General features: G+C 38.2%; 1 protein-coding gene across 13 annotated transcripts in view; it reads left to right on the top strand.

Moving 5' to 3' along the window:
• The window catches only part of ZBTB20 (zinc finger and BTB domain containing 20), a 513,942-nt gene that overhangs the window by 227,117 nt on the left and 259,166 nt on the right, over window positions 1-27,659 (top strand). For 2 of the 13 annotated variants that reach the window (XM_069785801.1, XM_069785797.1), the window contains exon 1: window positions 21,316-21,577. The exons of 10 other annotated variants lie outside the window; for them this stretch is intronic. The gene's annotated coding sequence lies outside the window, so the exon portion shown is untranslated. Of the gene's footprint in view, window positions 1-21,315; window positions 21,578-25,095; window positions 27,424-27,659 lie in introns of those variants that run through there. One more of the 13 variants, XM_069785799.1, reaches the window with a different exon arrangement.

The raw sequence follows: 27,659 nt of genomic DNA, 5'->3' as shown, positions 1-27,659 counted from the left end.
TCCAAAGTTCACCACTATTTGAAAGGGGCAATTGATTCAAGCCACCAGTGGTTGTGGAAAAATATTCTTGCCCAGCTAGGCTTGCACATTGCCAGAGAAAACATCTTTTTCATTACTTTTTCATCCTAAAGTTAGTGGATTTGGCCCACAGATGTTGGAAGTGGGGAGAGAGGAGGCCAATCTGCTAAATTCTCGAAATGAAGAACGTAGGACAGGACTTTTTCGGTTGCCTTTTCCAAGGACTTCCGTTGCTCCCTGAGTAATTAAATGCTCCCGTTCTCTGAATAACATGTGCACAGCTACAAACCATAATAGCCGAGTGAAACAAATATTTGGGTCTCAGGCTGGCAGATGCTTTCTTTCCTAGTGTTTCGCAACTGATATTGCTACTGCAGGATAGCCTTCATGCGATAGCCTTTCTTCTACCCTATTTCTTTTTCAGGCCTTAGTAAGAGAACGGTAGTGAGCAGTTTCTGAGCCCGTAGTCGTGACTGAATGCTAATGGGAAGAAATTAGTCCAGAAGGCCATAAAACATCAACAGATCCCAAGGCTTTTGGTATCTTTACCAGGAAATAAGCAGCTCTACATCCCTTTGCCATTCTACAGAACTACTAGGTCTTTTCTCTGTTTGCTGATGTATCTTAAAATGCCAGAAGGAGAAAACATGGCCATTTACTCTTCAGATCCTGAGATTCACTGCCTCCAGAGGGATGTTGTTTCTTCTCCTGTTTTCTGCCATTAGAATTAAAACAACAACAAAGAAAATTAAACCACAAAAGTTCAAATAATGCTAAGAGCCTAACTGAAACCCACAAAGGGCAGGAAATTCATCTCCAAAGATTGCCAGTCTGTCCTCAGCTCACCCTATTGTCACAGAGAACTGAAAGTTGTTCCTACAGTGGGTGATCTTACAGACCACAAATGCTGCAATATGTAGGCACAATGGGAAACACAATAGAAGAACAGAGACTGAGCTTTATTCTCAGTTTCTTGGATTTGGTAGGTGTGAGACAGACCCATAAGGTAGCAGTACATCAGGCTAATTTTTTGTGTGTTTTTATGCACTTAGAGCACAAGTGCAGTGTATAAAGAGTGTTTCATCAAGTTGTAATTCATAGATATGAACTGCACCACAAGTATAAATTGCGATCCTTAACATTACAGAAATAATCCATGTGTCAGTTCTTGATTTCTTACGCCCATACCACTGCCCCTGCTTGAGACTTTTTAGAGAAACGTAATGTAAAATACCTCATGTTGGCAAGAGTCCTAGGGAATGCAAATCAGAAGGAGAAGTTTCTGCAAAAGATTGTAACAACAACACGTCCTAACTTTGCCCTTCATCGTGCTGATGATGTGAGTATCTCCAAGGGCTTTGCAAATCTTGCAGCGATGAATCCTTGGAGCCGCTTTTCCCAATTCACAGGGTTAGACAGACGGTGTGGTGGGAATGAGGTCCCTGTCCATGGTATCCCGCCCCTGTTGGAGAAGTTTATGCTACAGATTTAGTGTGGGTCTGCTGGAAGAGCACGAATCCTTGGAGTGCTCCTTCTGTAGGATGAGTTCAGGAGTGCTTGGCACCCCTTAGAATGAACAGATCTAAACTGTCTTCCTGTCTCTGATACAGGCTTCCTGTGTGGCCACGAAAAAGTCACATCATTTCTCTCATGATTTTCTTCAATGAGGAATTAAAATCATTCCAGACATCTGAGGGTACATTGTGAGGATTAATTCACCAAGATTGTTGAGATATTCAGACACTGTAGTGATGAGTACCACAGAAAAGCCAGAAACAAAAAACCATCTTATTTCATGCAAGACTTGGATGCCACTCAGTAAACAAGGCTTGGGGCCACACACTGAACAGAGAGGATAAAAAAAGAGTATTTGAATTAGTCTCATTCCCTGGATGCTATCCATTATACAGAACACAAAATATACAATCATAACATGGAAGATTGTATTGTAACACTACAGCTGTTGTGACAGACTTCATTTTGATATTTTCATACTTTAGCGTGCTTTGCTTTGTGACCTTAATGTTTTTACTTAGTTTTTAAAAGGCGTTTTTGAGTGTAACATGCACAATAGACTAACTGCAGCTCCCACAGAAATCACTCCGTGGTGTGAATGTTGAACGCTCATTAGAACCAAAGGGGGTATCATCACTGGTAACTCCGTAAGGTGGATGGTTTTCATCTTGGGAATGAATATCACCTATTGGAATCTTAGCCAGTTGGGAAAACCTGCTGTATCTATATATCTCAAGTCTCCTGAAAGAATACTTTGTTCTCCAAGCATTTCTCTGTTTCACTCTTAACTCTTTGTCCTTAACATACGTTTTAACTATGGTTGTACCTGGGGAAGGATATTAATCAACATCCAGTAAGTTGACAGCGCAATAGTAAATCATCAGTTGCAGCCATAATCCATGTGCTCCATAAATTCATTTTAAAGCCAGAATCTCTGTGATCTATGTGTTAGCTATGTTGAAGCTTAGCTCCTGTCTGATACACGTCAGATTGGTTCATTCTGCTCTTCAGAAACGTGCAGATGAGCCTTCCCATTTCTTAGTGTGGGGTAATGTTTTCTGCTTTTGCATCATTGTGTTTAATAGCCCTGGTTTCTTTTCTGATTTTGCCCAAGCTTTCTTTTCTGATTTTGTCCGATTGCTTTTTGAAACCATTTTTGCTTTTGGCATCGAAAGCATCCTATGCCAGTGAATTTCACAATTTAATTACATACTGTATGAAAACGTACTTCCTTTTGTTTGCTTTAAACGTGGTGCTTGATAACTTCTTTGGATGCTTCCTAGAAATATGTAATGAGAAATAGGGAGCAATTATTAACAGTTCACCTTGTCCTTGTTTGTTATGATTTTATAAAACTGCTTTATATTTTTCTCAATCATTTATTTTCCAGGGCAAAGAACCCAACTCTTTTAAATCTGTCCTTGCACAGAAGTTATTCCATGCTTTGAACATCTTTGTGCCCTTTTCTGCAGCCTTTTTAGGCTGCTTATATCCTCTTTCACATTGAGAGTTGAAACCTACATAGAGTATTCAATATGTGAGTCTACTATAGATTTATTAGAAGGATATAATTATGTTTTTATTTTTATTTTCTAGTTCTTAATCAATCATTCCCCAATTTTTTTTTTCTTTATGATCAATGCTGAGTATTGAGCTGGTGCTTTCATAGGTACATCCACAAGGATTCCACACTGTCTTTCCTGTGTAGTAATAGCTAAATTAAATCCTGTTGTGTTGTATGAATATTTAGTCTCTTTTCTTTTACATCATGATAACTTTCTTTTAGAGTCTTTGGTGAGGGTTTAATTTTTTTTTTTTTTTTTAGCAAGTAGTACTACTTGAATGTCTCACATTATGCCCATTGAGTCCTTCAGAGAACTCTAGTAGATTTGTGAATCAAAATTTCCCTCAAAAAACTCATGTTGAATCTTCCCTGTTTTATCTACCCAAGTGTCTGTTATTATTTATTACATTTTCTACCAGTTTCTATGGCATAGAATATAGACCAACTGATCTACGTGGGTCTTCCTAAAGCTCTTTTTTTACTATTGCTATTAAATCACTTTCCATTCTTTTGTTGCCCACCCTGATTATGTGCAAGAATTATTAATTAAGCTCTTTCATGTCTGAGTTTCTTTATAACTGTTGGATGGGAACATAGTATGCAAACAGTATTTATTCTTTCCATTATACATTTTCTCAGACTTGACCTTCCAGTGAAGGGGTGTCACCTGCAAACCTTTTTAAACTTCTCCATAGTGAACACAAGTACAAAGAATTAATTTGGGTTTTTTTTTTTCTTTGAACACTCTTTTTACACCTCATCTGTTGGCAGAAACAGATTCTGTGTAAGGTGTTTAGAAAGGTTATTTATGCCTTTAAAGAGTTGTTCCTCAACATTTTCACGGGCCTGCCTTATTCTAAATTTACTTTCTTAAAAAAAAAAAAAAAAATCATCAAAATGTACACCTTTTTCTGCTTTCTGCATTTAGGTATGACTTTCTCTTTTTGGATGGTGTCTTTTTACTACTAGTAAATCCCTTCACTTGGCTCACTTTTTAAAAATCCTATTATTTTCTTTTTTCACATGTGGTTATACATTTGTTTGGTGAGTTCTGAGTAGAAATTAATTACTGTAGGACAACTTTAAAGATTCCTGCATCTAAAGGAACCGTATCATGCTTTTCTCCTGGAGATTTTTGCCCTCTTGCAAAGGATTTTCATTTGAAGTGGCAACCGAATTATGACAGTTTACAACCTAGCATATTCAGGTAAATCAGAACTGTTTAGGGATTTCTTTAGTACCTCGGGCTGTACTTTGCTGTGTGTGCGAGACAGACTGCTGAGATGTTCCTCAAAATGACTGAGGAAGACAACTGGGGGTCAGGATTATTACAGCTATTCTAAGGTAAGGCTTTCCTGTTGCTTGTAGGAGATGTGAATCTCTGACAACATAGTCTAACAGTATCATCTTAAAGCATTTTACCCTTAGCTGCTTCTTTTTTAATTTTCTTTTCTTATGTTCCTTATTTTAAACAGGGTTTTTTTCTGAAATTACATATTGCTGTAGTGGATTTTGTTGTTAGTTTTTCAGTCCTATAGAGAACTGAATTTTACGTGCATTATGTTCATTACTACAAGGTGGTTCTTTAATACGCACATCTTAAAGTAGGTTTAGCAATCTTAGCACTAAAGCAAAGTTGCTCCTTCTTTCACAGGTTTTCTGACTAGCTTCTGCCTTTCAAGTCTTTCATTTTGCATTTCACAGTCACTGTCGGCATTTTGGGTAGGATGTTGCGTAGTATGGTTCTAACACCATTCTCTTTAGGCCTGGAATTAAAAACCATGGAGATTTTATGGTACTTTTTCATTTATTCATTTAATTTAGGTATGTTTTAATTCACAGCAGCAGTCCCTCAGCTGTGCATTCTACTCTGATTATTATGAAACGCACCCTAGTATTGCAACACACAACATCTTTTCCAGTTGCTGAAGTTGTGTCTTATACAAGTCTTTTCTTTGAAAAACAGGCATTGCACTTCTCTTATCTTAGTCCTTAGGTTTTGTATTGACCTGGCTATCTGTTCAGATACTTTGCTCAAAGTAACAACAGACTTTCTCTGTTGAGGCAGTTTGCTGGATTCAGTATCTGAATTTTATCAACTTACGTCCTATTCATTTTTACAAAGATACAGAGTTCTCATGGTTTACCCGTAGATGATGCATCATTCTGGCCTGTGTACGGTTCTGTACCTCTAGCCTTAAAATCTCTCAGATAGTCTTTTGAAGTCTGGTCCATTTTGCTGTAATTGGACCATTTCTCCTTTGTAGGATCCCTCGCATCCGAAGGATTCTTCAGCTAAACTTCTCTTCCCTTGAATAGAGATCAGCCTCAAAAAAGAGCAAGTTTAATGCAATATCTGACTTGCTAGCATCTTATTCAGACAATCAGTCACTCATTCAAACTAATATACTGCTGGGATTAGAAATTGTCAGATTGAGCTCAAGAAGTAGTTTTGCTTTTGTGTTACGTATTGGCTGACACACTTTCCTGTCTTTCGGCTTGTCAAGAGTGCTGCCTCCCACAATCTCGGGGATGCCTCTACCCCAGAGGACCTACAAGACCTGGAAGCTCTCCCAGTAATACATTGTAAAAAATGCTTTAAATGGTTTTCAGAGTACATCAGAATGTCAATTATCTGAAGAACATGGGAAGAACACTGACTAGAGCTCGATAATCGCGTTTACCAGTAACCAAAATGCCCTGCATGCCTATGGATCTGTGGAAATAATTAGTAATAGAAGCAATTTACCATTTAATTAATAAATGACAAGGGGCAAAACCTTGTCTGGGTTCACTGAATTTGGATAATTGAGGCTCCACTGTATTTTAAAATCTGAAATATTAACCATTATTCTGTGTGCTTGAGATAATAATCGCTTAAAAAATGTGCACATAACAAGATCTAAGCCTCGTTGTATTATTTCTATAAAATGAGGAAGAATTTCATAAAGTCCTACATGCAAAGATTTGCTCTGCAAGAAAAGATCACTTTTTTTTAAAGTGCCTGGAATTTGTGTCCTTAAAAATATATATATATATATATATATACACACGTATCTGTGTCAGCTTTCAATCTATAACTACGTTCAGGAGCCAGTGAGGAATTTCAGAAGGCAGTGAATAACCTTTCACCAAGAGAAGTAAGAACCAGCACAGCAGAACATCTTCAAACTGGTTCTTATCTCAGCTGCCCACAAAGGAATTTGAGATTGATGGAGATAACTTAAATTTTATAATGAAATAAGAAAGAGATTAGAATTGGGCCCCACCATAAATAGCCATTCAGAATATGCTGTAGCAAGTGGATGGTGGAAGGCTGGGATTAAAGACAGATGTTCTTGGCATATAGTGTATTCCAATGCGTTTGACTGCCATAAAGCACTGGTTTGCTGCCTCCTCAACTACAAGTCACTGAAGAAAGAGTTCCAGACTTCTGCCTTCCTCTTTGCATGTATGTCATGCCATCTTACACGTTTAACAGCCCCTGCCTCTCAGGCATTGGAAGCGGTATGACTGAAGAACAAGGACCGAGCCCCTAAAAGCCTTAGCATCACTCTGAAGCTGTCAAAACCCGAGGCGATTCCCTTCTTTTTTCTGCCTCATGTCGTTTATTGCATTCTATCTTCTTGTCCCTCAAATCTCCTCCATTCTGGCGTGGTCCTAAGGGATACTGCAGAAGAAAATAGGTGCGGTCATAATTGAGACTTTGCATTTAAATCTGCAAGTAGGGAGAGTGAGATGAGTCTAATCTCCTTCAGAAGGGTATCCACTGCTAGAAACGTTCTATTCCTGTACCCAACAGACTTACTGCAGATCAGTTTAGTTTGTACTAAACAAACTTGTTTGTATCCTTTTCAAATATACAATAATCATCAGAGGATAGGCGGTCCTTGCAGAAGTTTAATTCCAGCCCCACCCAGATGTTTCATTCATAAGGAGTTGGAGGAACGAACAATAAAACTGTGCTATGAAGTTCGAGGTGTCAGAGGGTTCTGTCTGTTGCTCCTGAAGAGGGGATTAAAAATTAAATAAGTCATTTCAATCACATTATTACTTTGCTCACAGCGAAAGTATCACGGAATTTGGGGCGTACAGTTGTTTCTGCTCAAGGGATCCATTACCGGAAAAGCGGGGAGGGTTGCGTCAGAAATGATGAGTTGGCACCATTCATGGTGGTAAGGGAAGCTTGGTTATGCAATGAGCCACATCCTGCTCTCCTAACTCTGTGAGTAGCTCTGTTGAAGTCAATAGTAATTACATCTATTAAAATCAGTGGAACTACTTGCATCAATAAGATAAGTAGGATTTGGCCCAAAGGTTGGTTAATATCAATGTTTTTAATCTCTCATTTTCATAAATGCTATGTTCATTCAAGCAATATAAAGTGAGGTGAATAAAGAACATTCTGTGCTTTGAATAGTTTGGCATCATACGCGGACAGGGCATGTGATTAATACCATATTGTTGGCTTTGTTCTTTGCTTTTCAGTTGTGGCTGGCAATGTCCTTTTCATAATTGCTGGTATCCCCCTGACTCTATATAATCACTCTCTCCAGCTTTTCTACGATGCCCTTAGATTTTTCCTGTACTCAATGTAATATGCTTCTGTATTCACTTACCCTCCCATCAGAACCATAATGTGTTTCTGATGTGCTTCTCTGACGTGGTCAGAGCTGACGTGGGGCAATGTATTCACCTGACAATGTTTCCCAAACCAGACATGTTATCTGTGTTTTCTTGTGCATAACCACCACATTGCAGAATTGTGCTTTGTAGTTGTGCTTCTGGGAAGACCAGTGGAACTGCAGCGCACTGGTTCAGTCAGTGGTGTTAGATAGCAAGTCATGCTTGGATTTCAGATAGTGTAGTTCACTTGGCTGCCTAAAATAATAGAATTAGGGGCTAAATAATAAAAAAAGGACAGTTCTGTTCTCATCATAGATCTACAAACATAGACTTCTTGTTGGAGCATGATAATCTTGACACTTTCTACTGAAAACGGTCAATATATGATACTACTATTAGCAGAACTATGATTTCTGCAGAAACGTGACCCAGGAATGGACTCGCTGAAGTTACACTCTAGTGTCAGTGTTGGTAAAATTGCATAGTTAGAGGTATAAGCTTCATTCTTTATATTTTTCAACAGGTAATATCTAGTGTTTGTTTCCCTCCTCTGAACTTCCTGACAGTATGTAACTTCTTGGATGGGCATTTGTTTTCACCAGGAAACTTCTTTTGAAAAAAAGACAGTAAGGACTGGTAGTTGTCTGTGCTATTTAGCGTGTGTCAATGAAGTGAAAGCCTTACCACAATCAGAAAAGATTCATTAATGTGCCATGAAATTCTGCAGTGCCTTCTCACAAGAGATTTCCATTTTGTTATGTTCTCACTGATGTGACATTCAGGACCAGATTCTGCTTTCAATGAAATGTGAGGTCATTTGACTGGCATTAAAGGATTTTTACTGATTTAACAGCTGAATGCATAATTTATGACTACACAAGGGTAAAGGGAGAAATACTGTCAATATTTTAATTGTTATATAGGTAAAACTTGTGTGTGCTCATAGTAGTAATCCATTCATTGGTTAAGTTCGTTTAAGGAGATTCACAAATTCCCCCTACATATATACTCCCTGCTGTTCCTTAGGGTGGATTTTCTGAAAAGGTTTTGAAAATCTGAAGCCATATGGCTCCCTACTGATGCTGTGGGAGTTGATGGTCCATATGTCACTATGGGTGCGATTTGCTCAGTTTTCCTGGATGTTTGAGATATCTGCAGGTACTATGCAGGAGGAGGCGATAAGATTTGGATCACCAGCTGAGAGATGAGAAGGATTAATCCTTGTGAAAACAGAGGACTATTACTCAAGTCTTTGCACAATGAAGTATTATGTGTGTTTACAGGTGCTGTAAATAGCCTCCTTGTAAGTTCTTTCTTGCATTGTTTATCCAGCTACACTTACATTGATGACACACTTTATAAACAATTCATAAAAGTTTATATATGATTTATCAATAGTCTAAGAACATATTCCAGATGGATAATATGTATTACACATTTTGTAAGCACATCACAGATCTATCTATAGGTTATTATAAACATCAATTGACTTGTTCCACTCAATCCCTTATAGCAGCTAATAAGCATTTATTGAACCCTTTATTAATCATTTTCTAAACCTTCAGAAGCAGCCTTCATAGAAGTATGACCTCCTGGCCTTGTAAGGAATGTAAAGGTTCTGAGTTGAGAGTAAAAGACGGACAGTCCAAATGCAAATTCTTCTTAAAATAGAATTGGACAGTAACGATGAAAACTCTTCTTAAATTACACTAGCGTCCAAGCATTTCTTTTAATCAATTGTTGTAGAGCAGATCACATCTTTTAGCAATCACATCTGAAAAGATTTTCACTTGTAGATACTTACAGAAATCCCAAGAAGGTAAATTAATTTGAATTCTGAGCAGCTGAAAGTTCAGTAGCACTGTGCTCTAGTAAAAGCTTGCAAAGATTTATATTCCTGAGAACACTCTTTTAAAATTAGCATCTTTTAGATCTGTGGAAAAGCCAAAGGATTCTGTCTGTTATATTTACCATTTAGTGCTTTTCCCCATATTTCTGAGGAGCTAGAGGACCAGAGGTCATGAGTGAGAGAGGAAACTGGACTTTGCTGTATTTCCCTTCAGCTTTGGCATGTTTCACTGGTTTTAATTCTTAAGAATATAGGTACCTCTATATGCATCCAATTGGGGCTCTCCAGATTTAGGTTTGCTAGTTGGGGTGGTTAGTATCTGCCTGTGGTTTTCTGGCTTTAAAACCTCAATGGAATGATTATTGCTTCATCTCTTTCTGTGTTGCAGTTGCTGTGACTCTTTCTAGTTCTTATTTGTACCAAAGAAATAATAGAAAGACTTTGAAGACTTTTAAGAATTATATCACTACTTTATCTTGGCTTGTAAATAATCATACTTTTTGGAATTTAATTTAGGGTAGGTAAGAGCTTGCAGATTAGTATTAGTGATGTAAATAATTTGGGGTGGATCTGTTCATGCACATGTTGGAATTTCAGAAGTGTCTGTTAGCCTAGAAAAATATATCTGGTTGAATGTGTACAGAAGTTCATTACTTCTTTCTTGGGCATGTTTACATCAGATGGATGAAAGAGCCTTTAAGCTTTGTCGAGATGCAGAGTGAAGATTGGATTTCTAAAGCAAGGTGTCATGCAGAGATAGGGAGATCTGATAGTGTACAGATTATGGTGACCTGAGTCTCTCTCAGTCTCCAGCAGCTATCATAAACAAAGTACGTGACAAAGGAGGTGCCTTTTGCTGCTCCTGAAGGCGTTAGAAAAGCATACTGATACTTCTACCATCTTTTCTGTTAATCTTACACAGCCTGGAGTCAAGCTTTATATTTCTGAGCAGGCCCAACTCAAATAAAGCCATGCACAGGAAGATATTTTAATACATTTTGATGTAGCTCCAAAGTTCATATCTGAAAAGAAAATTTCCCAGAACCGTTGAGGTTGGAAGGGGTCAATGGAGATTGTCAAATCAGCTCAAAGCAGCATCACCTAGCGCAGGTTGCTCAGTGCTATGTTGGGTTAAGTTTTGAGTATCTCCAAGGATGGAGACTCTGTGGTCTCTCTGAGCAACCATTCTGGTGTTTGAGTACCCTCACCATCAACATTTTTTTTCTCATGTTTAAATGGAATTTCCTGTATTTCCATTTGTGCCCATTCTGTGTTGTCCTTTCACGGGATAACCCGGAGAACATCCTGGCTCAATCTTCTTTACTGCCCCACATCAGTTTATACACAATGTTTATGCACATTGCTTAAGTTCCTCCCCGAGCCTTCAAGATAACTTCCTGAGATAATTCACAATAAAAATCTTACTCAATAGCTTTTCAGTGCTTACTGTAGGGAGGAGGATACTTTTCTTTCATTGTGTAGGGAGACAAGCGATTTGCAACAGTTCTCCAGGAAAGTTGGGATGATCAATTTAAGTTACTAGTGATAGGAATAAGACAGCCAGTTCCTTAGATTTTTGCCAGCATTTTATTTTTTTGAGGTAATTCATTATTTTGGTCAAGATGATCTACAGAGTTAAACACTTTTTTCTTTTCTCTCTCTTTTTTTTTTTTTCTCCTTTTTTTGTCAAGAACATTTTTCTGCTGGCTTCCAAGGAGGAATAAGGCTGCTTTCTATGTTCAGAGTATCACAGAGCATTTGAGGGTTATAAAGAACTAGGAGCTCCTGAAAAGATATATCAAGCACAGTGCTAAAGCCCTGGAGCATTTCCATTTGGGAAGGTCCTTTATGATATTTTAAAATTCATCTGTTAATATCTCAGTTTCAAGACTGTATTTTGTTCTTAAGTCATCTATGCTACTTGGGGGTGCTTTAAAAATGAAAAAAGAAAGAAGAGCTCTGCATTGTGCTAACCTAGGCATTCCTGCAGCATTCAAATTTTAGTACAGCTCTGTTGTTTCTGTTACTGACTTTTCTAAGTCACACTTTTAGTCTTCCGTTATGGTTGTGGGTAAAATAGTTGACACAGTGGTGGAATGGCATATTTGAGAAAGCATAGTGCCTGCCCTGTTTCCAAATTTAGGTGTTGTTGGCCATATGAGAGCTTGTACTGCATAGAGAGATGATGATGGTGCCAAGTTGTATATCTACAGCTTCAGTTTTTGTTTGTTATGAAGCAGCATTGATCAGTTGTTGCTGATGAGATTTCAGCCTGTTCTAAGAAGAGCTGCCAAACAGACTTGGTTGATTTACAGTGTCCATGTCATTCTTTGAATATGTCCCACTAAACCCAACAAAAGAATTCCCTTTTATAATTTCTCATTACTGTTTGTTGATAAATTGGACAAATATTTTCTTTTAATCTTTAAATGATCATTGTTGTTCTCTGAATTTCTGATTCTACGTGTTAGTGCATGGCCCACGTGGTTTACTTGCTTTAAGTCTGATATATTTGGGGCAGTTCAGCTTTGTTGAGATTAATCAGGAATTGTGACCATTGGAATAGGCAGCTGGTCTTTACCATTTTTTCTTAGGAGGTCTCAAACATCTACAAAGGCCTAATATGTGCATAGATTTTATACTAATATAATTATTCTATTTGAAAGGATTAATGTTTCTACTGAAGTAATTATAGTAGATCAACTTCATGCATGGATATAGTTATACTATACTATAAGATTGAGTTATAAACCCATACAGTTACATCAGCATAAAATGACACGAGCCTTTTGTTGAGGCAAGGACAGGGCTTAAGTTTTTATATTTTAATTTATTTGGAAGTAGAGGGTTACTTTATCTAATTTGAATTTTAACATACCATTAAATCTTCTCCAAGAAATAATATAGTATGTTTAAGATCATAGATATCAGTTAGCAAATCTAATAGAAGGATTCCTAAGGAGGGATAGATGTATGTCAGATATTAAGATATATTGGCAGACAATGTGCCAAGAATTGAGAGGTATTTATGTATTAACATAGCTGTTTTCCTTCAAGCAATATAAGATGTGTTAGACGTTTGTCCCAGCCTATATTTTTTCAGTGCATTGTATACAGAGAAAAGGATGTATTTCTTGAACTCTGGTAATATTCACTCTCTTTGTCATAAGAAAGGAGAGAGTTTGCATTAAACAGACTCCTTTTATGTTCTACCTACAGAATTTCAAAGAATGCTGAACAAATGAGGTAGGAGTTTGTACATCTGTGCATCAAAGAAATGCTTAAATAGTTTCTTATATGTATAAAGGTACATTGTAGGGCACCCTCAAAGAGAAACTATATTCTGTAGTCAGTCTGTTGCCATCTGAATAATTAAATAATGTTTTCCAATTTAGAAATGCTCTTAAACACACTAAAACTATAAAATACCCTGCGGAGAAAAGAATGAATGGACTGGTTGCTAAATGGTCATTGCTAAAGATAACATAAATGTAGAGTCATTACAGTTGTCACAAAACAAAAAAAGCAGTATGGTAGTATTTTCATAACAGACCCTACCAGGTTGATGGTGCTCAGGTAATGCAGAAGGTAACCAAAAATCCTTTCTCTTCCCTCTTTCAAATTGGTATTTTATTTCTAGATGCCAAAACTTTTCAAGTAGAGTGGATCCCCTGTTACTACGTAAGTTGTGCTGAGCAGTTAAAAAAAATTAGTAAGTTAAGAGCATGGAATTACATTTTTTAAATTTTAAAATGATTGTGTCAGCCATCAGGGGGTAAGGGCTAACTTTAACAGTGAGGAAAGCAGGAACAGAGTTTTGTTCAGTAGCTGCAGTTCATTGTACTGTTTGAGAAATGGGAATATTAAGACCAAAAAGAAATGAAATGAAGATATGTAGAAATTCTGTCTATGTGGAAGGTATATACATATTATATTTAAATACCTTCTTGTCTGTAGATTTTCTGAAAACCCTTTCAAATGGACCATCTAATACCGGATAAGCATAATGTATGATCAGGTGAATGAAAGAATTATCCAGAAGTCTTTGATTTAGGAAGTAGTATTTCTGGTTTAGTTATCCAACATGATCTTGACAGAAAAAGTCTTCTTAAGGTGGGTTTTTTTCCCGACTTTGAGTTACGGAACTTCTTTGGGCTTTTTAAATACACCCTAATAATTTGTCCATTAAGTTACTAGTTAATATAGTTACTACTACCTGGATTTCAGAGGAGACTTTTTTTAGATTTGAGCATAGTTTTTTACTCCTGTAAAATGCCAAGATTGGTTGTTTGGCCATATTTGAAGTTTTGCAGTATTTAAAAAATGTTATGGGTAAGGCTTTTTTTTTTTTTTTTTTTTTTTTCAGCTGCCGTTGATACCTAGTGGGTTCTTTGTACCTCATTTCTTTAGCCTATATATCCAATAGTTTTTGGCTTAGGGATTCCTGCTCCTTTCAGAAGAGTCCGGAGGTCATGTATTGAATCAGCAGTTCATTTTCACTGCCTTATGAGCAACTGGGAAGCCAAAATGTAGATACTGCAATGAGGGGCACAGAAGGCAATCTCCAGTGACTTTATTGCTTAGCTTTGCTCTTATCTTGTGGAACCTCCTCCTCCTCTGACACCCCTTTGAGATGGTAGGGTGTGAATGAATCAAGCACTGAATTAAGATCGTCCAGCAGAGACATGCTGTAATCTGTTTACATAACTGGCCTAATGCAGGCTTTATCACTTTACTGCACCATAGAGACCTCAGTATCACAGACTTCCATTTCTGTCATCTCCTTTGGCAGTTCCAGTAGACTTAACAGAAGCCTAGCTAGCAAAAAGGAAGGTTGAGGCAAGACCTAGCTCCAGTCTAAGTGATGGGACAGAATACCTGCAACTCTCTGGCGATGGGGCTGTGTGGCACGCTGGCTTCTCCTCAAGTCAAGGCGAATACCCCCGTTTATCCTCTGGTAATTCGGCAAAATGTTGGTTATTCTCAAGGCCTAGGGAATGTTTGGTCTTCAAGTTGCCAGACTGACCTGGATCTGGAGTCGCACCTTGTTCCTTCCCTCTAGGGGATGGTCTCCTGAATGGGGTGGCTTAACTCTGGCCTTTTTAACGACTAGCCTGAGGGAAACTGCTAGTGGTACCAACAGGGAATCGGTCTTCAGACAGGATGGCAGTGATTTCACAACCGTGCCAAGTAAGCTTACGCAGAAAAAACTTCAGGCAAAATAATGGCAAAAATTGCTACTGCTTGCAAAGCAACAGCAGCAGAGTAATGTAAAGGAAAGTAATTGTATACAATCCTCTTGACTAGGCAGCCTGCTGAATAATAAACCTTCCTAAAGCCAGCAAAGCATATTCATGTAATTGTTTATGATTTTCTTTGTGCATGTGTCTTCATTTATATTGTGTGTACCGCATATGTTTATATTTATACAAATCTTACTGTTGAACAGAAGCCTACTGTAAGTATGCATATTCTTGGGTATGCCCGTATGTGTGTTTATATATGTCTGTGTATTTGTGTGCATGCACGCGCGTGTATGTATATATGTCTGTGTGTACGAGAAGCAGATGCACTGTAGGCAGATAAAGCAGATAAATATAGATTCAAATAGAAGCATAAGCCTATAAATATAGACACTATATAGAGTGAAACCAAGAAGATCAGCAGTTTCATTATTACTTGCATTCTGTATAATAAATGAGTAGCTGACACTGAAATGACTGAGGGGATGACACTGTTGGCTCTCAGCAAACATAGTAAAAAGGTAAGAAAACTTCTTTCCCATATGAGCAGTAATTATGACAGAGAATTAACTATATCTCTAATCATTTGCTTAATACAAGTCATTGTATAGTTTCTTCTGGGAAACAAAGCATAACATTTGTAATTTTACATGAAAATAAGTAAATAAAATAAAAATCCCGACCCACAGTCTGAGAAAGTGTAACCTCTGGTTTCTATTTTACAATAAGCCTCACGCACTGTGTTTTTCACCTTTCTGTTTCTACTGTACAACAGATCTTCTTTGCTTCAGGTCCTACAGTCTCTCCAAATGAACTTAGGTGGCTGAGTACTGGGAAAAACATATAAGTTCATGACAAAATTAACTTTCAGAAATAATGTTGTGAGTGTCTGTGTATATGTGGATCTTAGCCTTCTGTTTGCAAATCTCTGACGCCTGTTTTAACAGCCAGCTTTCTCTCTGTTATAGCAATATAGCTTTGGCTAACCCATAGCTGTAAGGTAGTTAAAGACAAAAAGGTGTTAATCTTACTAGATATAAAGAAAACATTGCAGCTATTCAGGGAGGCCTGAAAAGTCAAATTTTTCTTACTCTGTAACATTTTGATGAGGGTGTTCAGATGAATCAAGATTGCCGGAAAATGCCGAAAATTGTCAATACCGTGTTTTATTTTTCTTTGTATAATACAGGTAGTACTGAGGTGTTTAGAGCAAGAGGCTCGCGGCTGAGAGTTTGGCATTCTCTTTCTTAGCTTGACCACTCGCTTAGAGTGGGATTTTGCACAAGTTGTTTAAAATCTGTCTACTTATTTCCCCAATTGTGAGTAGAATTGATAATAATTATGTCACAGAGTTGGGTAATTGAATAATACCTTGTTTTGTTAATAGGTCTCATGATTTTGTTGGAGCTACTCATGGAACAAGGTGTTCAGTAAGAGTGTACCTCATTTTACAAAGTGCTCTGACAGTCTGGAGGAAAAATGAAGAAATAACAGTGGAAAATACTCTTGCTGATGTTCTGTATTGTGTTACAAACAATTCACTTATTTTTAATCTATTTAATTGTTTTCAAAATATGCCATTAGCTGACGAGTATTGTCAAGTTTCTGTATTCTGAGGAACTCGGAGCAAAGCAGAAGAAAGGTAAACACCAGCATGTATATATTCATAGTCAGACCAGCAGTGCTTGATATGACAAAACGTAACGAAAGACAGAAAATTAAAACATCACGTGGTGGAAGCCTTGCTGTGGTATTCAGCTCATGTGATGCTAGTTTTCTTAAAATATCTAGTCTAAGCTAATTTTCTTCTGCAGATAAAAAGAGAAAGGCACCTCAGAACATCTGGGTTCTGCTCCTGAACTTGTTACATGGTTTGGTGGAAGCCATTTTTTACTCAGCTTTCTTATTTTGATACCTGGAAATGAGCTCTTCCGGGTATATTTTAACATGTTACTCAGGTTAGACCCCAATTTCTAATCTCCTAGGTGCTTTCTAAAAATTTGGTCTTTGAGTCACGCAAAGTACCCCGTGAAGGTGCTTATTTTTGCTGTATCTACTGAGATCCCCAAATTAAACACAAAGAGGAGTCTGAAGTCATATGTATATGAACACTAAGAAGCTGTGGGGAAATCTCTAACTGATACAGGAGGCGTTGGCACTTTCTTTTGTCCTTGAGCTAGTGGAAAAGTTGTATGAAACTGGGACCCGCGGACTTTGTTGAGGTGCTGCTGGTGGTGGTGGAGGTGCTGCTCAGGTGTACGAGCTACCTGTTATCTGAATATCCCCGAGGTACGCAGACTCCCGCAGGATGACAGGTGTGTAGTGATAGTTGAGAGGTATAAGGTGGATGAATATGATAAATTACGGTACTTTAAAAATTAACTGGCCTACCCAGTAAATTCTTCTGAGTCCCTCCTAGTCTCTTCTGCATCTGCTCCATATTATAACAGCCACACTTGCTTCAAAATAAGGTTTTGCTTTTAGCGACCAAAACAAATGTTAAGGTTTGTAGGACAGGGATTATACTGAGCCCCCAGTTACTACAGAAATAGGGTCTTTTCAAAATCTCGTAGGGGATGTCTGGAAGGGAACTTATGCTATCCCAGAAAGCATTCTCTGTGAATTCTGAATTTTGTTTTCTGCTTCCCTGCTCCATTCTCTCCCTAATTCTCATAAATTAATAATTCCTTACCAGATTAAATTATAACGTTAGATTGTATTTGCAGTAGGGGAAATACATTGGAAAAAAAAAAAATCGCTCTTGATCTAAAACCTTGCGCGTGTTGATTCTGTCTGGATCAGATCATTGCAGCTGCGTTACAGTCTTGAAAACTGAGGGTTATTATGGAAACACTGATACAACCTCTATTCTTTGGGTTCCGATGGACATGGCAAAAATATCCAGAGACCTTTTTTTCTGACTCTTAAGTTCTTTGCTAGTCTCCTTGGACTTTGCTTTCTGAGTTTTTGCCAATTTTACTGCCATTCATTTTGACTAAAACTGTCTTGGAAATATATCAGTCTGGAGGAATCATTAGGAAATAACACCATTACACATGTTTAATAGGTTGGTTGAGGGGTGGGGAAAGTTTAGTAACTTCTGCTGTGTCATGGTCATTCCAAAATAGTGGAGTCCAAAAGGTTCATGTGAAAGAGAAGTCCGTAGGAGAAAAATAAAGGTAAATTGCCAAGAAAAGCGTATTTGTTGTGAGTTACTTTCATTGCAAGGAAAGTCATGTTGCAGAAGGTCTGCAAAAGGTTTATTGATTCTTTAACAAGCAAGAAGAGTTGGCAAGCATCTCTAATGTATTTATTTTTTGTCTCTATCATGTTAATATTTTTTTATTATTTGTTTTGCCATTAAAAGCCCATGGCAACCTAGCACTGTGCTTATCTCCTCCTACAGTCATTAAAAAGACAGAAACTGTATTGAGAAACATTAAGCTTACATGCAATATCATGAAATCCTAGAGTAAGAACTTGTTTATAACCTTAGTCTCTCCCTTATGATACAGTCTTTACTGAGAAGTCACATTGTTTTTCTGCAAATACAGAGCTATGGCATCTACTATTAATGTGTCTTGCTAATCAAAAATCCAAAACCCAACCCAAACCAGCTGTCTAGCACAGTGAAAAATAATGCTACTTTGTAGGTATGTTGTCTTGTAGGGAGAACATATACCAGAGAAGTTAAAGACTGTAACATACGGTTATGTACAAAAAGGGCAGCTTTTTAGCATGCACAAAGGGGTTTTTTTTAGGATTTTCTGCCCTAAGTATGTATCCAAGATGCTCATTGTAAAATATTTGGTAGGATTTCATAGCTGTGTGGACTTCTAAAAACTGCAGTATTTTCATCATAGTAGAAAACTTTTTCTTGAAACGTGAATCTAGCTGGTATTGACTTCGTAAGCTGTGAGTCCATTCATAGTTTCAGTTGTTAATGCTTTTTACTACAGATAGTTTAATCTCTCTCTCTTTTCCCCCTTTCTCTTAAATCTCTGGATGTTCTTTTTTTCACATTCCCTATGTGTAAAATAGATGAACTTCTGTTTATTCAATTTCAGATTAGGTAAACATTAAGAATAGAAAATTTACATAGTGAAGTTTCCAAAATTTTTGAGTGATTGAAGGCAAGTTGATGATAACAGAAACTTTTGACAGCTTCCCTTCATAGCCCTCAAGTACAAAATGTATCAGAACTGGACTCTAATTATTGTCTCTCCATACTTTTAGGGGATACAGACCTCTGGTTGAACCTGATATGTACAATCCACAGCCAGTTGCTTATAGTCTCATGCAAACAAGTGCTTAAATATGTGCGTACTCTGGACAACGATAAAAGCAGGCACAGCAGCGATGGAGCTGCTCTTACCGATATCTGAGCTTGGTTTCCCTTAGCTGGTATTTCTTTAGCTTCTCTCTGTATCTCTTTATATAACATTCTGTAAGACTAGTGCGTTTTAAGCTTCTACACTGCGTCCCATAAGGCGAGGAGATACTAAACATCCAGACTGACTTTAAATGTGTAAGTGGTGCTGAAAAATACGTTGCTCTTCACATGCAGTCTCTTCAGAAGATTGCAGGTTTTCATTGTTCGATAAGCTGATCCTATGGCCCAGCCTTCCTGAGACACTCACCTTGCATAGCGTCGCTCAAAGTTTGATTGCGAAGCAGCGTTTCTAGTGACTGCATGACAGTGAAGGAGAGTTTGTGTCTTCTGTGTCTCGTTTCTTTCCGCCAGCGTTCTCCTGGTACACAAAGAAAACATGCCTGAGGACGTTTTGAGTTGGCCCCATCTGTATTAATGAGTGCTTAACCCAGATTGCACACCTAGGTCCCTGTTTATGAAGACCTTAATCTTTTCCTTTAAGGATCAGTTTCATTTTAAGACAAATCAGACTAGTTAGGCTGCACGTGACTTTTTGTGTAAAACTTTTCTGGGTAATTTCAATGCAGTTCCAGTTTTGTGCAAACAAAATGAATAAGCACGTGCAAGATAGTGAATTACCATTTTCTTTTTCTAAAATCCTGACAGAGATCCTGACTGCATGCTCGCTGGTAGTATCATAGTTAATGTTAGTAGATGTGGATCTGGGGAAAAGAAAAAAATCAGCAGAATAGTTAGAAACGTTGTATATGTGTGGAATTCCCTTAAAATATGTTTACCTTTCTTATAATGTGGGGTGGGGGGGTTTTTTGCTTGCTTTGCTAATTTAGGACTTGTAAAAATGCCTGATGCCAGATCTGCAAAGAAAAAGCATGTTGCCCATTACACAGAATTTGAAGAAAACAATATGGGGAATGCACGTCTTCCAGTAAAGATAATGCATAAGAAGCTTTAAGAGCATTGATAGTTGATTTATTTTTTTTGTTATCAGCATACTCAGTTTCATTTCTGATAATAGACTAGTTGTCTGCTGCGGGTTGTAATAAACCCCCTTTTAGTCTTCAGTCTTTCAGTGTTCTTTAGAAACCATGTTTACATGCTTTAGAATCGCATTATTAGCAAAATCCCCAGCCCAAAATGAATAAATAAATGGATGCCCAGCAGCCCGGTGTTGTGCCAGCCTGGTGGTGTTTCCTTGCTTTCTAGGACCTAGTGTCAGGTGGGAGCAGGCAGAATTTGGAAACCCATGTCTCGCCTGGGAGGCAAAGGATTCGGTAATGTGGTAGGCATTCACCTGGGGGAATGAGAGGATTTCACCTTCCTGACTCAAAATGATTCTCATTACAGAGCTAGGGGCCTGTCTGCATCTAAATTGAGGACTCCAGGTGTGTGCTTGTGTACAAGAGAGAACAACGGGGATATTTTGGCAGGCCTAATGAGTGCGCAAAATAGGTCAAGCATTCCTTGTTTCCAGTCTCTAATTCCCATATTCCCATGTCACCCTACCACCTCAAAAAATGCAGGGCTTTGTATTACATACTGTGCATGCTGCCTACGATTTCAGTCCTCTTACAAGCCTGTAGGTCCCGAGTAAGTCAAAAGTTGATGTATAGTATTACTGAAGAAAGATTTCTCTTACTAATATTAATGACCCTCATGGCTGAATATGAGCTTCCAGTGCATCGTTATATCTAGCACAAGAAGTGCCACAGTGGCATTAATATGTATTTTTTTGTAGTTTCTAATAGGATTTGGGTGTGGATGTGGGAGGGAAACCTTGCATTTGGACGGAGGGGTTCGTGGGTTTTGTTAAGCATCCGCTGTTCTAGCAAAAGGCACGAAAATGAAAAGATGAAGGAAAGCATGTTTGGTTCAGAAAGGCAGAATTCTGCTTTTAAAGGCTTTGCTTCCCTCTTTCCATGGTGCCCCTCCTCACGCATACCTTAAATCCGCATCTCACCCCTCTGCATTTCTTCGTCTGTGTCACTCTCTTGGAGCTCTGAATTCATTATATGGAGTAGTGTAAATCAATAGTAAATGCTAACCGCCCACTCTGTACTCAGTTACGCAATATCGCATACCGTGTACACAGAGACAAAAAGGGAAAAAGCACACACAGGCTTTACATTCAAAAGCTCTTGCATAATTTTGCTTTTCTACAGCCAAAAGAAAAAAAAAAAAGAAAAAAAAAAGGAAATAACAGATGGGGAGACTTTCAGTTTTTTTCCCTTTTCTCAGACTGTACAGAGGGGAGTTAGCTTAACATCCATGGTCATTTCTAATTGCCCTGTGCTGCAGATAAGCAAGGCAGACTTGCTTGTGCTTTAAAATAAGACTTTTTTCCAGCTTCCATGATGTGGTGCACTTTTCAGGTAATACGAGAAAAACTATTATGAAGTGTTTAAGGCTGAATCGGTTATTTGTTTAGTCTTAACGGAAAAAGGAAAAGAAAAACCTCACTTTAACTACTCGATACATGTTGCAAAGCGAAAGAGGGAGGAGGAGTGAGGGAGGTTGGGTTGAATTCTCTGGTGTGGTTTTGTGCTGCCTTTTCTTTTAATCTTTTTTCCTTTCTTAAAAGCAAAATATCTCTCAATGTAATATTTATGTAAAAAGCCAGTTATGTAACTCTCGCCTGCCTTTCACTTTTGTTACCTCTCTGGACTGTACAGCTCCACTGTTTTTCCTCACGACAGATTGTATTAAAACCTGCAAATCCTGATGAAAGGAAAGAACGACCGGGTGCCCACAGCACAGACTTCAATTTCGAGCCTTTTTAAGGGCTTCAGGCTGGAAGACAATGGATCTATTTAAGATCTGTTTTTGGCTGGAGGAATTCTTATTGAGTATTTTCCTGTCACAGTGCGCTCTGGAACATCCCTGGCTTCTGCACAGTGTTTCTGTCTCTCTCCTCCTCTCTCTTCTCCCCCCTCAAACTTTGGATGTATACAATGAAAGCTTTTTCCCTTTTCTCTCCTGACCTTAATGCGAGTGTCAGGTCAGTCTCTGTGTAACAGCAGCAAGTGCAGAAGCACAGTGAAATTTTGGGCTGCGCTGAACTTTATTTATTCATTCGTATTTCATTTAAGTGATTGATGTCCATAGAGATGCAGAGATTCTTTTGATTAGGATTGGTTGGGGTATTTTAATTGATTTCTGTCAAATGCAAGTGAAAAATGTGCAACCCTGCTAAAAGAAAAAAAAATGAGGGATTTGGGGCTGTTCAAAAAAGGGAAGAAAAGGGTCAATACTAAGGAAAGTTCATACTTTTTGATCACAGGAAGAAATTATTCCTGGGCTTGTTGCAACCAATTTATTCCTAGTTGTATCCTCTGAGGATCTGACCTGTTTGTGGTTGCGAGCATTGTATTGGGGTTTGTTTTCTTTTGCCCTTTACAAATCGTTCTCATCTGCGTGCACATTCTTGGACAGATTCTTCCCTAGTGTAATGCTGCTAATTCTGTTGATATTATGTCAGGAGTCTATTAGGTCAATAATAAAGTTATAGGGCTCGATTCTCAGTTATTTTAAAGTGGTTTTCTGGCATTGGAAAGGAGTCATAAACTGAGCCTAAGTGTGAATTATGCCCACTTCAGGCATAATAGAAAAAATAGTTAAAGCTGACGTCTTTCAACAGTGATCCCTGAGACAAGCTTTAAATGAAATAGGGGTTTCTGAAACTAGGAAGTGGAGGATTATAAACTCTATAAGTATATTATAAGCTGTATATTTCAGCAAATTGCTGGGGAGTACATATATATATTCAAAAACATACTGGAACACCTGGATTCCCTGTCTGATTCTGAAACCAGCGCTTGCTTTGGCTCTGAGCAATGAAAATTTCTTCTGCCTCCATTTCTGTCTCAGTACAGAATCTCTTAGGGATTATAGTAGTAGATACTTTGTTTATTGTGCCCTACAGAAATATTCTGAAGTTATTTTATTAACGTTTATAAAGTGGATTTAAATGCACAGGGAGAAGGTGTTGAAATAATTTGGAGAGGTTAAAAAAATCGTTTAAACTTCAGGCCGCTGTTGCCACGAAGACCAAATTGTGGGCACCAGCCATATATAACTGTTAGCTGGAAATCAGAAGATGACCTTAGTCATCCAAGGATTAAATTCTGGAAGGCTATCCTATAGGAATTATAGAGTCTGGAAACCTATGTAGTTGTAAGATAGAGCTGAATCAACGTATCAGTAGCAGTTGATGACATGGTTGCATGCAGTGGAGGAGAGTAACCTCCTTAAAATCCCTTATCCTGGTGCCCCTAATAGCTGTCAACCCTTTATAAAATTCTTAGAAGATGTAGACTGTGTAGCCTTACAGAGAACATGATAAATAATGATTCTAGTGTTTAACTTAATCAGAAGAGTGGTCATATGTCTTTGAATGAAAAGTACGTTCTGCCTGTCTTTTCAGAGTTTTAGTCTGTAAGTTTTTTGCCTGCACTAACTACAGTGCAATATTTATTTGGAATAGGTGTACAAAACCTGATAACTTTTAAAAGTAGACAAGCAAATTTCCCTCTTAAAGGCATTTGCATGCTTTTCAATTACTGAGAAGTTTCTTTGCATGTCACTAGGTTACCTCTAACTTCCCGAGTCAGTCCCCAGCTTTGATTTGTATGCTTTAGGTGGACTTGTAACAAGGCACTACTAACCTTCCCTAATGGTCAAACACACATTTAGTTACTTTCTGAGCATTTACTAATTAAACAAGAAGCAAACCCTTGGAAATGCCTGCTGCTAAAAGTCTGGTTACGTATAGGCGGTTGAACAGCGACTGGAATGATGGGATTTTTGTGTTTTCTGCAGAATGGAAATCTAATTTTAATTTATGGAGGAAAGGGTGATTTGACTTGACCAGATGCTAGACATGCAACCTGTGAAACTTCTGTCTTCCTAAATTCATAGGCAAAAGGGATGGTTTGAACAGTTTCTGAAATGAGATGTTAATATTCAGTTTTAATGAATAAGTCTTCATTTCACAACTCGGAAAGACTCTGGTATTTTATTTTTAAACATAAGCTGTTTGAGTCCTGCCACTATGAAGATCTGTGCCTTAGTTTTCTTAAATTCAAATTTGTTCTTTTAGAGAAAAGGTTAAATATGAACCCTAAAGGTTTAAAAACAAAACAAGAAAAATGAAAAAAGCTCTACGTTAATTTTTATTTCTAAATTTCATTATTTTTCTTCCCTGACACATGCTTGGGGTTGGGTATATTCAAAAAATAGCCAGCAAATATGATTTTGCTCTATCCAGCAATGTGCTGAATTAGCTACAGTAGTTTTTTTTAATCTAGTAATTATTCTGCAAGATTTCCTCCTTCCTTCCCTTCCTCAGAACAGTGTTTTTTGCAACTCTGACACTTTGGTTGAAGTTCATGACAATTTTGTGTCCTTCATTATCAGTAATTCATTGCTACTGCCTTCAAAAGCTTCACGGGCCTTTTTGACTTACGGAAGCCCCTAAGAAGTGAAGCAAGAAGCAATATTTTCTGAGTAGTTGTAACACAAGTATCAAGCCTAGCCACACTGAACGTTCCTGCGCTCCTCCTTTTCAAAATTATTATCTTACACGTTCACAGCAAACGAAGCAGAGGGTTCATTTCTCCCATCCGAGAGTCTGTATATTCTTGTCTTTGCTGTTACACCTGATGTCTGCGGGTGGGCCACGACACCCGCGTGGAAGGATCGCTGAAGTCCAGCGGCGCAGAGGAATTGTCGGGATGGGCGCAGTGCTTAGAGCAGGGTCGACACCTGGATGTCTTCTGTAGGGTGGTTAATATTTTCCCGTTGAAAACGAAGAGGGCTCTGTTCGGACCGAGCGCCTACGTCGGTGTGAGCCCCGCGAGAGGATGCCATACCCACTTTGGGGAAGGGAAGGAGCTCATTGTGGTTCGCTCGTGGGCTTGTTCCCTGGACGCCTGGTCTCATCGCTGCCGACTGCTGAAGGCTGGTGGCTGGGGTGGGAAGGATGGATGAGCTCTCTTCACCTTCTTGAGGCGGAGGCTTAGAAACAACTCTTCAGGACGTGACCTTTATACCTGTAGTTAAAGAGAGCAGGGAACTAGACTTGATAATCCGGAAAGCGTGCTTCAGGGTAAAATCTTGTAAGAAAACTATCTGTAAACAGTTCGGTTTCTGTGGGGACTCGATTCAGGGTATTATTTCATAATTTTGACTGAAGAAACCTCTGACTTATTTTGCTTTCAGGACACATGATGAAACTCACCCCTTTAGGGAAGTTCTTGCAGAGACAAGATACAAAGAGAGTCCGCCTGTGTAAGCAGCAGAGAGGATTGTTCGCTCCCAAGTTTTTGCTTATTTATTTGTCACTGGTTGCAGCAGCAGAATAGATGGACTCACTGCCTTGACTGTGCTGTGAACAAGAGAAAAACACACTCAGTTGATAATGTTTTAAATCAAAACAAATAATAATGCTCTTCATGGAAAGACTGTGGAAAGATATTAAGAGAGAACAGTGCAGAAAACATCTGAAACCATCTTTGCCCATAGTTTTCACTGCATCTATTTCTTAAATTATTTTTCTGCTTACAGTTTTTACTAAATATCCTGGTCGCCTTAGGCCCCTTACATGACTAAAAAAAAAAAAAAGACAAAGTTTCAGTCTTGTCTTCTGGGATCCATCTAAATATACATTTCTGATTAAAAAGCATCAGTCGCTCCTGAGGCTGGAAATGGTCTGTTCTGCTTTGAGGAAGGGAGAGGCAGATCCATAATGGTTGCTCGGGCTGTCGTGTTTCTGAGAATCAGCTGTTTTTTCTTTATACTGCAAAGATTAAACAAAGAATGTTAAACATTTCCCAATTTAGCATTTATAATGGAAAGCGGCTGTAGGGCCACAGCTCGCTGCTGCAAGGGCAGGCGTTCATATTAGGAGTCGCTTAAAAAGGCTTTTATTTTCTTTGAAGGCCTATCCATTCCTCTCCCAGCCCGGCTGCTGTGCTTTGCAGTCAGGTGGAGGCAGGTTTAAAATTTTACTTTCATTTAAGTAGGAGCTAATTTACTTTTGGAAATGAAAGTTAAAGCAGCTCAGCCATCTGCAAAGTGCAGGAGGAGGCAGTGGGATTCTTTAACTTTTCAAATCTCTACGATTTCTATTTCGCCCCAAAAGGCAAGCAAAAATTACCTTCCTGAGCTCCTATTAGTAATAATATGTAGTATTAATGATCTAATGTCTTAGCTTCAACTCTTCATCTCGGTTTCTAAAAGATACTTGTTGGCTGTGTTCAGTCTTCTTTATACTTGCAGCTGGCTCAGGAGCTTTGAAGTAAAAAGTTGTAGTCTTGAGTGCAGCAGAACCACCTTTTTTGACCTACCGACAGCACAGCTTTTTCTGTAGCGTTTCATTAGTGATTACGTGGAGCACTGTGACTTTCTGTTCCTCGTAGTAAAGGCAAAGAATGCTTAAGGGTGACTGGTAAATGGAAAAAAAAAAAAAACCCACACAAAAAAAACTGGGGGAAGCAGCATTTTGATATCCTGGTGTTATATATGCTTTTATTGTGGTTGTTTATCAGCCTTTCATATTTTTTAGTTTTACTTGGAGAGTCCATAGTGTTAACAAACACATTGTTCAAGCTTTCTTAGTTGAAGCCGAGAAGAATTTCAGGTTTATGTAAATATATATTTTATTCCCTATCAGAGTGAAGTAAGTGTTAATACAGTTAGTTTTTCAACAGAGCAGCTAAAAATGTCCTTCGCCTGCCTCTCCATTGGCTAGTTTTCAGAAATTCGGTAGTTCTCTGTCATCACGTGGGGACAAGATCTAAACATCTAATATAATTAAAACATTTTCAGAAAAAAAATATTTCTGGCTTCTTGTATAAGTTGTAAGTACTATAAAGAAATCAGATACCCAGTTTCTGCCTTCTCCAGCCTGCCTGCAAGTAGGTTTTGTCAAAATAAAATAGCCTTGTACTCAGAGCTCTCAAACATTTGTGTATTACTTAGATATCTACATGAGTAATTTTATTGGCCTCTTACAGTAGCTTAAATATGTTTGTAAACGTTTCCCACCTTCTTGTTTCTTAAGGGAAGCTTTTTACAGGTTGGGGTTTTTTTGGAGGAAGTCAAAGTTTGAGTTTGAAAAATATTTCAATCTCCTTGTGATTGCATTTCTTACAGAATGTTGGAATTTTTGGATTGTGCATCTATTTAGGCACGTGGAGGCAGACAAGACTGAGATCATGTAAGTCATGAAACTGAGGGTGAATAATCCATACTTTGTTCTCTCACCATTTTTACAATTTTTACCCAGATGCATGTAATAAACCAAAAAGGAAAAAAAACCCCTAGTTAGCTTTTATTTTTAAAGTGATTAATGAAAATCAAAGTTCAAATGAGGCCACAAATCCTGGTGGTGCACAATGGGTTGATTTATTTTGTAAATAGACCATGGATAATTAACCGTAAAACAAAACTTTT

The sequence above is a fragment of the Haliaeetus albicilla genome, chromosome 6 (genome assembly GCF_947461875.1).
Source record: "Haliaeetus albicilla chromosome 6, bHalAlb1.1, whole genome shotgun sequence".
NCBI lineage: Eukaryota > Metazoa > Chordata > Aves > Accipitriformes > Accipitridae > Haliaeetus > Haliaeetus albicilla.
Note: the sequence above shows the minus strand (reverse complement) of the source record. Positions and strands in the feature narration are given on the sequence as shown.